Raw genomic sequence first — 14583 nt, forward strand, 5'->3', positions numbered from 1 at the left:
AAACAGTCACCAGATCACACTGCACATGAAAAAGTTCTAAGGCACAGATTTCTGTGGTTTACTTTCAATATTGTCCTATGCTAAAGCACATGCTCTTGAACTGTATAGTTACCCAAAGCTTTCATAACAGTTAAAAGTAAATAAATAATTTCCAAGTATACCACTATGTAAGAAAAGATATTGAGTACACACCAGGAGATCAATGAGTTAGAGCTAATGAGCGTGAAACAAGTAAATAATACCTTCCTTGGAATTTTTGCCAAAATTTTCCTGTGTGAAGAAATGCATTATGAGTTTCTAGCATGAAACTAAATATATAAATAATGCATTGGGCTGGAAGTTACATTCTGGAACAGCAGCTGAAAGTCCCTATCTTCTTGAATCAGATTCACTGTATAATGGGCAAGCTGCCCATCACCTGTATGTTGTCTGCCTGTTTGTCTGTCTGTCTACCTACCCAATTTATACTACTTAGTTCCCTTTGTTTCTTCTTATTATTTTTTTTTTTATCCATTATGGAGCTTCCATTTTATGAGCATGTGGCTCAAACAACCACTTGAGGTTTTGGCTGTTTATCATGAAACCATGATTCAGGAATACTGAGAAGATAGCAACTGGAGTTTATGTAACTCCTTGTACCTTCTGGGGATTGCATCTCCTCTGCCAGTTCCATTGCACAAGCCCATGTCCATCCACTGGTCCCTGGGGTGTGGTGACCTCTAAGTTGAATGTGTGTAGATCCACACACATACCAGCAGCAGAGCAGTGGGTGTGCAACTCTGCTGGGCTTTATGCATGCCACTGGGGAGGTCTTGCTTAGTAAATTAGCCTGGTTGGTTAAATGGTGGGACAGTGTGACCATATTATCCCAGATGCTGAAGAGGCATAAATTCAATAAATAAAACCCAGTGAAAACACTGGCCTCATTCTCTTCTTTCCTCCCTTCATACAGAATTGGGCTATTTATAGACGAATTACTGCTTCTAGCATGTTTAAGAATTTCCACTTCTGCTCTGTGCCTCTTGTAGAAGCTTTTTGATAGAACCAGAGGAAACTAATCCTGAGATTTTCAGTAGAGAAGTAAGTGGGGAGTAAAAAATGACAGCTGTGACAGGGATTTCTAGGCTGCTTCCTTCATCCCCACGCTGCAGGAACCCCCAGGAGCATCAGCACCCCCAGGAGCATCAGCACCCCCAGAAATGACCAGCATCCTTCAGTCAGACTGAGCCAGCACAGGCTGGCCAAAGGGGGGGTGCATCTGTGGGTTTCCCCTTTCCTCATCACCTGCAAAGTGCTCGTGGTATAGGTGCCTCCAGCAGCCTGCATGATAGCCCTGTGTGGACAGACTGTCCCCAGAAAACAAGACTCCACAACCAAGAGGTGGAGGGAGGGTTGGAGAGAACCACTGATCACAGAGCAGGGCTCACTGAACTTCCATGCCTTCTAAAGCTGTTGTGCTAAGTTATTTTAGTCAATTCACTACTATTCATAACATATTCAGGAATGGCCTCATCATTTTATGGGCATATGTACGCAAACTAATAAGCAAAAGCTCTCCTCAAACACAATTTTTAACTCTCCATTCACAGCTGTCTTTTTGGCATTGAGCCTTCAGGGCTAAAGGGATTGAAGTCTTGACCTGAAACTCTGGGGATGTGCAGCTAGCCATCTGCTCTGCTTGCCCTAGGATGCCAAGGATCACCCAGGATTAGAACTTTTTAAAGCATTTAGTTACTGGTGACTGTCTTGGGCTCTGGGAATACCCTGCTTGTAGATACTTCAGAAACAGAACAGAACAAAACAAAACAAAAAGAAAAAGAAAAAAAACCCACATCCCATATGCCACCTACCTGTCCCTTAGGCAAGTAAATCTTTCATTCACAGCCCTGGTCTATGGACCAGAAGTACTACGGAGAAACTGAAAATGTTTGAGAGCTGTTGAGTAACACGTTAAAGTCACCAACCTACCAGAGTCATCATCTCTTGTGGTACTGGGTACTCAGTGTTTATAAAACTCCAGCACATGGGATCTAGAAATGAATTAAAAAAAAAAAAAAAAAAAAAAAAAAAAAAAATTCCTAACTCTGAAAAAATTGCAAAATGTGACTGAAATACGTGGATTAAAATTTTTGTTCAGAACATCTAAGTCAAATACAAGCCAATATTGTGGTTTCTGAGGTGTATGGTACTCTACCTTTAGACTTCAGATAAATCTTCTAATTTCTCTCACTCATTTCTCTTACAACTTCTCCCTAGCACCTTCCCATATCTCTGTTTGCTCCTTCTTGTCCTGTTGTCTACTTACTCCTCATTTCTCCACTCTGCATGTTTGCTGTCCCTGCTTACCACAACATCCCCTTGGTCAGTTGCCTTCTCCTGTCAGGGATGAACACTGGGAGGAATTGTCTGAGATGTCTCTGAGGACAGCCTGGGCTCCAAGCTCTTCAAAGTAATGGCAAGTGCTAACCTTCATGAAGTGGAATAAATTTAGAAATAATAAGACAATTTTTTATATTAATTCTTGTAAAAAAATGTGGATTCTGTTCCAAACTCAGACTGCTTATTAAGTCAGCTGTTTTGTAAACACAAAATTGAAGGTTTTGCTCTGCCCAACATAGAGAAGAATTAGTTATGCAGGTCTACTGTCTTGCTTTCCTCTCTCCCTGCCTCTTAACTGTATGTACAAACAATTGTCTATTTACTGGAACAGCTATCAAATCTCAAGCCAAGAGCTTCGTGCACTCACTTAGAATATAGGTATGAACATAGTGTATGTTTGTATATCAAAACTAGGAAAAGTATTTTCCCAGACTGAATTTTTACTTCTGTGGAAACTGTAGTTTGTAAGACAACTGTAAGTTTCACAACTGTGAATATAAGGTGATTTAACATGTCTAAAAAGTATGACTTACTACCCATGTGTGAAAGCAAAATTTTTAGCATCATGACTTGTTTAAAAAAAAAAAAAAAGTCATGCTGAAATTCAGTACAAGTTCCTCCAGACCACTGAGCAAGAATTACACATACTGCCATTTGAGACATCCCCCATGATCAGATGTGGTTCTTCCTATTACCCACTTGGCTTATGTTATGCACACAGATTTCAATATTGTAAAGCTTTTTCAGTCACACTGCAAATTTTTTAAAGGTACAAATGTGTTTGTTACATTTGTAATTGCTTCCCTGTTTATCCTACGCTTCTGTGGAAAAAGACAATATGAGCATTACCTATGTGAGGTAGCAGTCATAGAGGACCATTTTCTTCTGTATAACACATCAGTGCCAACATTAAATGGTGAGCTGTGGTTTTTATATGTAGTCATTATTATAACTGTTCTAAAACCTACTTTCCCTTAGTTTATGTTACTGCAGAAGGCAGAAGAGAATGGTAACTCCTGCTTCCAGTACCTAAGCCAAATCTTACTGCTCACAAGACTGCCTGTGAAAACATTCAAGGCTACCACAGCTGTGGTATACATGCAATATACATGCGATATACATGGGAGCACGATTTTTTTTCCTAAACAACTGTTGTACGAGTAGCATTTCCTCCAGCAAAATATGTTTAAAGTCCTTGCTGCAGTAATGGTGACCTCATGTTTCTGTCACTGGTGACACCTGTACTGGCTGTGCACTGTGCAGTTGAGAGGCTCTGCTGTTCTTTGCTTCTTGGCTATGCTGAGGAGCTCTGGAACTGACTGTGGCCACTAAGCTGCCCCATATGGCTGCCCCATAAATTTCCTTGGCCATCTATGCACCTGATAAGGACAGAATAATATACATTTTTAATATACACGCAGAATTTGGAAATGCTGTGTTTTGATATATCACAAGAGCTCTGAACTGAAGAAACTGTACATTTGGATTATATACATTAATTTAAAAAATGCATGACAGCTGAATGTACAAAGTATGTTTTTGTAACAGTGAAAACAAGTGTAGTTGCTCTAATATACAGAGAAAAAGTTAAGTACACTATAAATACTTGCCTTAGAAACAAAATCTTCATTATAATGTACTTTGGATATTGCACAATTAGAAGGTTGCAGAGTGGTGTAGACATGGTTGATTAAATGTTTGTTGAAGTGTCCTTTTAGAAGTTCGGAGATTTAAATTGTACTGTTGACATTTTTAAGAGGCTCTGTTGAATTAAATATGCATCTTCTTAGCCAAAAGCAAAGGAAACATTAAAAATGTAAATGAATGACTTCAGAAAGAGGAAGGCTGGCATGCTGGGCAGATGGAAGCAACTACCTTATCACCACTTCCTCAGAATAAAATCACTGTGTGATTCCTTTATTGCTTCCTTGTCTGGGAGAGTCCAGGAGAGACAAAGCAGGGCTTGTTTTAGCTAGAACAGGCAACAGCTTTCATCTCCCAGTCTTATCAGAATTAAACTATTTCCACTTAATTTTAATTTGAATAAAACTATTTCTATTATGATTTAATTATTAAGTTCATACCCAGATCATACTGTAGAAATTAACTTTTATTATGCTGTAGGCAGCATATAGGTAGCTATCTAGATACATACCGCAGCAGTTCCTAGCTTGCAGAGCATGCTTTTTGGGAGAGAGAGTTGCCTTGATCTTATTCAACTTACTAATATGCAGTAGAACATATTTTCCATTCAACTTGCACAGTTTCCTTTCTATTTTAAACCCCAGTTGATTTTATAACGTTTTTGTTGTTGTTGCTGTTGTTGTTTCTTTCCGAAAGAGAGATTTAGGAGCAAAAGGGATTGTACCTACTGAGATGATAAAGATAACTGCCCCTTTCTCCTAGCTGTCATGCTTTCCTATGTACTGTTGATTTTACCCGGGATACGTCAGAGCTCCTTATATGATGCCAAGCGTTATTCTCTCTTCTTACCTTCAAGGCAGCTGAGGTCTCTGGTTGCTCTTTGTAGCAGAGGAGGCCAGCACACAACATGGGTATGTTCAGCTCTCCTCTGGCAGTATTTCATGTCAAGTAACATTTTGCACAAAGCCATACTAAAAAAAAAAAAAAAAAAAAAATACTTCAAGCAAATGTCATTTTGTACTTGCTACTTTGTGTGCAGCAGATTATGTAGTACTGAATTTGGGATATCACATCTCACCTAGGACAACAAAGTGGAATTTTGTGGAATTTCACTAAAAAACAGCTTCACTGCCACATTGAGGTGAGCAATGAGAGACAGAAAACTTAGTTTAAAACGCAAACAGATTTTATAAATAATCCTTGAGATTCAGAGAGTTACTGGCAAATTAAATTGCTTTTTGTGAGACTGTACTCTCCTTTCCTATTTATGTCTCCCATGGGTTACACATATACCACCCTGTAAATGCTTTCAGCTTCTTCCATTCCAGTGAGCAAGAAACCAGCTGGGAGCTCAGTGTGGTTCTTTTTCTAATTAATTAGCAGGCAGTCTCATTACAGATGGTTTAAAATTCCTTTATAATACAGTAGCACAGCAATAAATAAATAAATATAATGCTATCTTTTAGTTTTACAGGCGGGGACGCACATTTTCTCAGTATACTGTCATTATTCAATCATAACTTACTTTCTCCATTCACCATGATTTTTAAGAAATATTACAGCATTTTTCACTGTAAGTTTCTAATGTCTTGAAAGAAAAACTGATTAAATCCAAGCTGATAACTCCCTCCCTTACCTACTCCAGGAATCAGAGAATAAAAAGCTCTTACAGCTTGACACAATGCCATGAAGAATATAACTTTACAAAGGAGCAAGAATAATGTGACAATCTCAAATGGCTTCTGGATTTAAATGTAGGTTATCAGTACAAGAGAAAATGCATTAAAAATACCTACTTCATCAAAGAAAACAGCCCTTTTAAGAGTTTCCTATTGTTTCACAGAAGAATTCTCTCATATCTGGAAGAGCATGTCTTGCAGTGCATTTTTCTTTTTGATTTGTCACTTCAAGATACTATGACAGGCTATTGTCAGGGGATTTCTTAAGATATTTAAGGAGATAGGATTTAAAAACTAGTTCAAAACCTATGCAAAAACTTGTGAGGCATTTCTGGGGAATACAGCAAATTTCTATAAATATCTATGTCTCTTAGACATCAAGTCACAAGTTTTCTATATGCTATGAATTCCATAAAAGCTGCCGAAATGTTGACGATCATTTGTGGCATCATGCAGTAAAACTGAAAGAAGCTTTTTCCAGATTGTTCATCTCTGGGGAGACTGTAATTGAAATAGTGAACCTGGAACATTTTTAGACTTGACAGGCTGGATTCACTGCCATTGTAATGTGGCAAGAATCCATTTATAGAGCTATATGAATCTACCTCATCCTTTGGCAGTAGAGGATTTGGACTATCAAGGATAGCAAGATGAAGAAAAGCAGGTCAGAAAGTTGAGAAGGGCACCTTGGGAAATAGACAGCATAGGAATTTTTTAAAGATAAATATCCAGCTGAACATACGGCTAAAGGTTAACATTTTTTGGCTTAGGTGGGGAAAACAGAGGCATAAGGAGGAGGGGATAATCTCTACATAGGATGTCTCTGTTGTTGTTACGTTGTATATTTGTTTTTACTGAAAGGCTTAAAAAACAGAACAAACAGGTTCACACCTAATGTTCTGAACCAAGCTTAGAAGTCCTAGTTTAGTAGCCACCCATATCACCATGTATGCGCACAGTTAGACCAATACACCCTCCAAGCCTCACAGGACAATGGTAGGCAAATTTGTGAAAACATGCATGGGGGAAGCTGGATATCACAGAGATAGAGGACTGTGAGAGATCTGTAGAGAATGTACTGATTTGAAAGAGGAGAAGGAATTATTAAAGGGATTTTGGGGACAATCAGGCAAACTAAAACTATGGAACACTGGAAAAGACTATTAGCCAAGCCTCCCTGTACATGAAGTCTGTCCAACTGTTTGTTCATCTTATATGTGAAGTTCTAAGGTCTTTACAGTCTGAAAAAGGTCATCTTAGATTTGACAGAATCTAAACATTCTCTTATTGGCAAGGGTAGTCTGGTAACCACCTAAGAACACTTATTTGTAAATGAAAAGAAAATGATTGTTCTAAGCATGCATTATGCTTATAACAAAAGTCTTGTTAAAGGACTAGTAGTACCTGTTTGCCCAAATTGATACTCAGAAATGGTTCTTTTCTAGTTCTTCTTTTTTTTTTTTTTTTTTTTTTAATCTTTTATTAAAGAATTCATGGAGTGTTTGCCTGAAGATTTGAAACAGGTTGGAAATTTTGGAAATTGCAAGCTGGAGAAAATATTTAGTATTGGAAAAAAATATATATTAAAATTGCTAGTCAACCCCAAATCAAGAGCAGATTGTAAATTAAATACTACTGTAGAGAGTCTTCTCCAAAGTCTTGCTTTTGCTAAGAATAACTCTTTCAACATATTCCACCAAAACTGGGATTTTTTGACTTTTTTGAGTAACGGGGAAAGTAAGATGTGTTTGCCTGTAAACATTAGTTGCTATACTGGGAATTAAACTCATATATTCAAGTTTAGTTCCCACCTGTTTTACTTTTGCAATTTCCTGGCTTCCCTTCTTTCATTTTGATTCAGTGGTCTAAGATGGAACTTTCCAATTCCTCTGCTACCTCGTCAGGTCTGACACAAGATCTGTTTTCATCATCTTTTTAACATTAGAGTTTTCCTCTTCTTTTGTCTCCTGAGGAAAAAAAGCCACAAACTCTGGCTGGCGTGAAGGATTTATTTTGCTTGTTTATCTCTGAGGTCTATGATAAAACATGCTTCACCTGCCTGCACAGCCAGGAGAGGAGGAACTTTGAAGGACTGAATCCTGGACTTGGTAGCAGGCAGTTGGTACCTTCCAAGTGTCGTGCTGTGGGTCTGCCCTGTATGCCCACCTCCTAGCCTTCAACAGCTGCAGCTGAGACAACCAGGCAGGAGAAACAGACTGGCCAAGCATAAAGGCTTGTAAAATGCTAGCTGTTCACACAGTCATAGAATCATGAGGCTGGAACAGACCACTAAGATCATCTAGTCCAACCCTCGACCCCATCACCACCACGCACACTAACCAATGTCCATTCATGTCTTTTTTTGGTCCCATATCAGCGCTTGCAAAGGACAGAGGGCTCTTTCCCATGAGCACAAAGAGTCCAGAAATTCTTTACCCCTCTTCCACGTTTTCCTCTTCGATTTTTCGTTAAAAAGAGAATCAGACTGATAATAACAACTGCTTATTGAACAGCACTCTCTGCTGCCTCCTGCGAGCTTTGCACGCGGCAGCCGCCTCCGAACGTTTAGTGGCTGAAAAGGCCGCTTCCCGGAGTGCTGGAAGTGCCCTCTGCTGACGGGGAACCCGAGCGGGTGCTGTTAACATGTCTCCGCCAGCCCTAAATCCTGCCGCCTGCTGTCCTGCCAAGGGGGAGTTTCGCTGTGATGAAAGAAAGGCGTGAAAAAGCAGCTAAAAAAGCAGCACTCGCTGTGTGAGTAAAAACAAAGCCCACCCCACAGCAGCTAAAGCAGCCTCTTTAAACTCCTCGTTCAAGGTTTTTTTAACAGAAAACAGGCAAATCAGGGTAGCTGAGAGCGTGGGACAGCCCCGATTGGAAGGCAGATCGAACCAAATATAAATACGACGGACCTACGAAGCAGAACTACGAAGCCTAGGCCCTCTGCCACCTCGTGATGGCTTGACGGCACAGCCGGGCGCAGCCTGCAGGATCGTCCCGTCGCGCTCTCTGTGCCGTGGCCCGCAGCGCGCCACCATTTCCCGATCCTCGTCAGCCCCCGTCCCTGCTGTGCCTGAGCGCACCTGTAGCTGCCGGCCTTCCAGAAACAGCAGGGGGTGGAATAGGGATGTAAATAGCATAGCCTTTCAGTCTTCACCTAATGGGGACTGTTAAAAGATTTGTTATTGGTTTTATCTGCCCATACGCAAAGCCGGGAGCTGAACTGATCCTCGCGGGTCCCTTCCAACTGAGGATGTTCTGTAATTATTTGCATCTTCGTCTTTCCGTTAGCAGAGTGCTTACTCTGCTTGGGGAAATACCAAGTTGTATGGTTGGGGCTGCCGAGTCTAGCAGCCCGAGAGGTGAGGCTGCCACAGCTGTGTGCCCCCAGGTCCAGCCAACAGCCTGGCTGATTGTGCATCCCCAACAGCACACCTGTGCACGCACACAGTCTACAGGTATATGCACATACAGGTGGCTGACCTCACAAATCAACAGCCACAGTGACGCTGTGTGAATGCAGACAGCACACGTGGCCTAATCCTGTTCTCTGGGCTTGCTTAACTTGGAGAAGAGAAGCTCCAGGGAGACCCCATTGCAGCATTCCAATACTTGAAGGGAGTCTACAAACTGGAGGGAGACCAGCTTTTTACATGGTCTGGTAGTGATAGGACACGAAGGAATGGCTTTAAACTAAGTGAGGAGAAAAATGGGCTAGATGTTAGGAAGAAATTAATTGGGCTAGATGTTAAGAAGAAGTTCTTTACCCAAAGGGTGGTGAGGCACAGGCACAGCTGCCCAGAGAAGCTGTGGATCCCCCATCCCTGGAGGTGCTCAAGGCCAGGTTGGATAGGGCCCTGGGCAGCCTGAGCTAGTGGGGGGCAGCCCTGCCCATGGCACAGGGCTGGAACTGAGTGGTTTTTAATGTCTCATCCAACCCAAACCATTCTATGATTCTATGATAATTCTATCGTTCTATTCTCTGGCAGTTCAGGGTAAAGGTCCATTAGCTTCAAATCACTGCATATGTACCAAGCTATCTCTCTGATGGCAGGGCTGTGGCACACAACATGCAGGTAACTGGATTTACAATGCCTGAGGTCTCGCTGCTCTGCACCATTTGCTCATGTTATGCACACACAGTCTTGGAAAGCAATCAGGTGGTGGAAGCCTGAGTATGTAGAAATGCTGATTTTTTTTTCCCTAAGTGTCAACAATCCTATACCCAAAGGCCTACAATGCAATTGCTTCTGAAGAAACATCTGCAATTTTTGGCCAGTACAATGTGTACCAGCTGAGGAACAGCCTGGGCAGCCAGCCTGAAGTGCCTTGCTTTGTACAGTTCATTGCAGCAGTGGCTGGAGCAACAGGTCTGATATGGAACACAGCACCTCATGGAGGCTCCAAGGATAGGTCTGCAGTGTGCTCACTCTGAGCTGACATTTCCAAACAAGAGCTTGAGAAAGAGCAGGTAGCTCACTGTGCCTGGAGGCTGTCAGCTCCCACACAGATCTATATAGTAGTGGCAGATGGGGAAAAGCAGAAAAAGATGTGTGACCCAAAGACAGGTTTGACAAACATCTGCTGGCAGTCTCTCCTAGTGGGGAGAGAATACCTTGCTAGCTGGTTTGCTGCAAATATACCGGAGTGTGCTCTAAGTTAACCTGTAGTACCTGAGCAGCCCTTTACTTCTAGCCTCTGTGCCATCCAACACAAGTTTTCATGCCGTATTTCAGACGAGAGGGGCGCTTACATGCTTTTCCAGAAGAAAGCAGCCAGAATGTTTTGCCTGCATGAAAAACAATATATTTTTAACTAACCTCTTACTTGGAAATGAGTGAATCATTTCAGACTGAATTTTTCCATAAATAATGCAGCCTAAAGCAGACTTCAGATGTGAAAAAATGTCCAAATGAAGAAATCGGAAAAATTACACTCAACCAGGATCTGTAAATTGGAAAAGCTGGGGAAACTTTAGTAATAACTGATAGCTTAAAGCAGTTTTATAATAGTCATTATACTGGAAAGCTGAATAATTCAGCAAAGATTGTTGTTATTCTCATCTTTTTCTTCAATGCTAGTTTTTATCTTTCTTTCAATATATTGTTGTGGAGAGATCCACAACAGTACTTGGGATAAATTATTTTATTATACTTTTACATCTCCCTTCAGAAGCTAATATAAAAAATAATCTTCCTTTTCTAGAACGTTTTTATCACGCATGGGAGAGTTAGCAAGATTTTTCTGAATTGTGATAATTAATAGTGAGTGTTATCAAGCACTTAGAATTCAGCATTTTTGACAGGTTTCTTTGACTTAGCTCAGATGTTTACTCTTCACCTGTAAGTTTAAATGTCAGCAAGTCCTGTGCTTATTCTTTCTTCATTGTTTGTTTTAGTTATGAAAAAGGAAACTTTATAAATCACCTGGAAAATGACATTAGCAGTTATAATTTGCCTCCCTTCCTTTTCCTCTCTGTTCTCAAGTAATCATATTATAGAAAAGGATAAATGCAAACTATACTGTCAACTTCTTTTTTTAAGGTAGTAGGTGATGGAAAAAAATACTTGGAAAATATTGCATATTGTTTCTATTGTAACATCTCTCCCATGGGAAATGCTCGTGTCTGCTCAAATAGCATCAAAATAGTAATAAATGAGGAATTTTGGAGGTGTGCGTGGTACACATAAATCCCACAGTCAGTCCTGAAGTGAGCATCCCCCTACTTTCCTGCCACTATACGCAAGGGCAGCTGCCTTCCTTCCATCCTTAAACCAGAGCTTGGATCAGAAAAACAAAGCTAGCTTGTTATTAACTCCAGAGCTGAGACAGCAGGTCTGCAAGCAAGAGGGAGGTTTTTTTTTACTCAGTTCTGTACATTTATTCAGTAAATTTGGACTGGGATTTGGACTGCTTCCTGTTCATCTTCCCTTTCTGCACTCATTCCTACACTCTGGTAGGTAGGTGACTGGATACACAGGCTCTCTCATCTCCCCATGCCTGTTGCCATACTGCAGCCAGTCATGGAAAAAGTATGACTGGGCATCACATCAAGGGTAAAACCAGCTCATGACATCAGAGGTGTGATCACAAGAACAAGATCCCCATTCAGAGTGAAAAACAGGGGCAAAGTGTTCCATACAGAGCCTAGCTGAGAACTATTTAAAACAATGAAACCAAAAAAGATTAATGCTACAGGTATCAGTAGTGAAAAGACTGCATTCTCCTTCCTCCCAGAATGGATCTTTGATGGTAAATGAAGTATTCCTGCTGGCACCAGTCAAGCTAACTTGTGTCATGCATCAGTGCTATAGTATGCCTTGCTCAGAAAATTTCAGAAATAATACAGACATCTGCATTATTTAAGGCAAAAATGGAAACCATGAAACACGTAACAAAGTGGTTCGGTACAGCAACAGAAAGTTAAACAGCAACCAGACTGGATGAGAGCATGCAATCATTCTGCTCACTGTTTTGACTTTATGATTCTCAATATTTTCCTCTGGAAATGTGGGATCAGTGTATCTCTGCCCACCTCAGCATGAGAAGCATCACTACAGGTGCAAGGGGGCAGATGGAAAGCGTCCATCTTCCTGTAACTGCAGCTTCCCTGCAGACAGTCTAGCATCTCTGAGCTGAACGGAGAACCAACAAGTGTGGCAAAAGTTATGTTCAAGGAAATTTGTTTTGAACAGGTCTTATTGAAATTTTATACATCACCTTCCCTGAAGATAATTATGCCCTTTTGGCTGTAATATTTTCCCCTTTTTAAGCTCAGATTCTTTCCTTTCTTTAGGCAGACCAGGAAATGTCATTTTCCATTGGAACCACTGAATTAATTGATCTCATGACTGTTAATTCACACTTTCTTCAGTCAACCTGGAAAAGGTTGTTTCCTAGGAGTTGTAGAGGCTCTCAGGGCTTGTTTTGGAGTCTTGTGTTTGTGCAGATCGTGCTTACTGACACAATGCCATCTTCCAGATCTCTACAGAGGTAGTCACCCTCCAGGTTAGTAACACAGTTGTACACTATGGTTGGAGTTTGTCAGGAAGAATAGCTGAGTAAGGTGCCCTGGCCGCTGCTGATCAGCTGTGTTTATCTAGACTGAATTAATAAATATGACCGAGTCAAGATGGTGAGTCTGCTGTCTGTGGCTGCTGGCCAGGAGATCCTTGGTAAAGAAAGCAGCTCAGTGACACAGGAAGGCAAAAGGCGAATGTTTGCTGTTGGTACACAACTGCTAAAACAACTTACGCAGATCACATTGGGCTGAACAGTCAACAAGGTTGATCCGATGACCTAGGAAAAGACTGGTATTCTTGTAGAATACCTGAAAAACAGAGGGATTTTTCTTCCTGTTTTCATCAGACTGCAGTTTGAAGGGGGAAAAAAAAGCTGCAAAAGCAGACTGATGGGAAGAATATTCTCTTTATACAGTGATGGATAATTTTAAACATTTGCAAATGCTATCTCTGTCTCTCTCTTTCTCTACCTCTCTTTTTCTCTCACTTCACAACACCCACACTTTGTGGACAGACAAACATACGCACATGTTGTTATAATCTCCATTATCTGCAGGATGCTGTTTCTCTCACCATATATCACAGTGTGGTACCAAATGACAGGCTTATTGTAAGGGGGTACAGCAGCACACAGATAGTGCTGTCTGCTAGTGCCCTTGGCTGCAGCTTTGGCTGACAGATAAAGAGACAACTGACATGTCTAACAAGTTGTCAGCTTGAATCTCTCATTGCTTCCTTGAAGTTTCTTGGATGTGTATTGTGCACCTGAGTGCACACTAAGTCAAGATGTTCTCTCTGCATCTTAGCTTACCCAGACAATTCACAATCTTCCAGTGGATGAGGGAAAGGCTGTTGATGTGGTCTATCTAGACTTCAGCAAAGCCTTTGACACCCTGTCCCACAGTATTCTCCTGCAGAAGCTGGCAGCTCGTGTCTTGGACAGGTATACTCTTGGCTGGGTAAGGAACTGGCTGGAGGGCCGGGCCCAGAGAATGGTAGTGAATGGAGCTAAATCCAGCTGGTGACCGGTCACGAGTGGTATTCCCCAGGGGTCAGTGATGGGGCCTGTTCTCTTCAATATCTTTATGATATCTGTATGATATCTTCAATATCTGATGAGGGCATTCAGTGCATCCTCAGTAAATATGCAGATGATAGCAAGTTGGCTGCAAGTGTCGATCTGCGTGGGGGTAGCGAGACCTTACAGAGGGATCTGGACAGGCTGGATAGCTAGGCTGAAGCCAATGGGATGAGGTTCAACAAGACTAAATACCTGGTCCTGCATTTTGGCTACAATAACCCCAGGCAATGCTACAGGCTTGGGGGAGACCTTATTGCTCTCTATAACTACCTGAAGGGGGGTTGTAGTGGCCCAGGAGTTGGCCTCTTCTCTCATGTAACTGGTGATAGGACTAGAGGGAATGGCTTCAAGCTGCACCAAGGGAGATTCAGGCTGGTTGTTAGGAAATACTACTTCTCTTAAAGAGTGGTCAGGCAGTGGAATGGGCTGCCCAGGAAGGTGGTGGAGTCACTGACCCTGGAGGTCTTCAAGGAATGGTTGGATTTTGTGTTGAGGGACATGGTTTAGTGAGAACTATTGGTGATCAGTGAATGGTTGGACTGGGTGATCCTGTGGGTCTTTTCCAATAAGCAATAAAAACAATAAGGTCTCCCTTGAGCCTCCTCTTCTCCAGACTGAACAATCCCAGCTCCTTCAGCCACTCTTCATAAGGCCTGTGCTCCAGACCCCTCAACCAGCTTTGTCGCCCTTCTTTGAACCCGCTCCAGGGCTTCAATGTCTTCCTTGCAGTGAGGGGCCCAAAACTGGACACAATACTCAATGTGCACCCTCATCAGAGCTG

Source organism: Meleagris gallopavo, chromosome 2, assembly GCF_905368555.1.
Source record: "Meleagris gallopavo chromosome 2, MGAL_WU_HG_1.1, whole genome shotgun sequence".
NCBI lineage: Eukaryota > Metazoa > Chordata > Aves > Galliformes > Phasianidae > Meleagris > Meleagris gallopavo.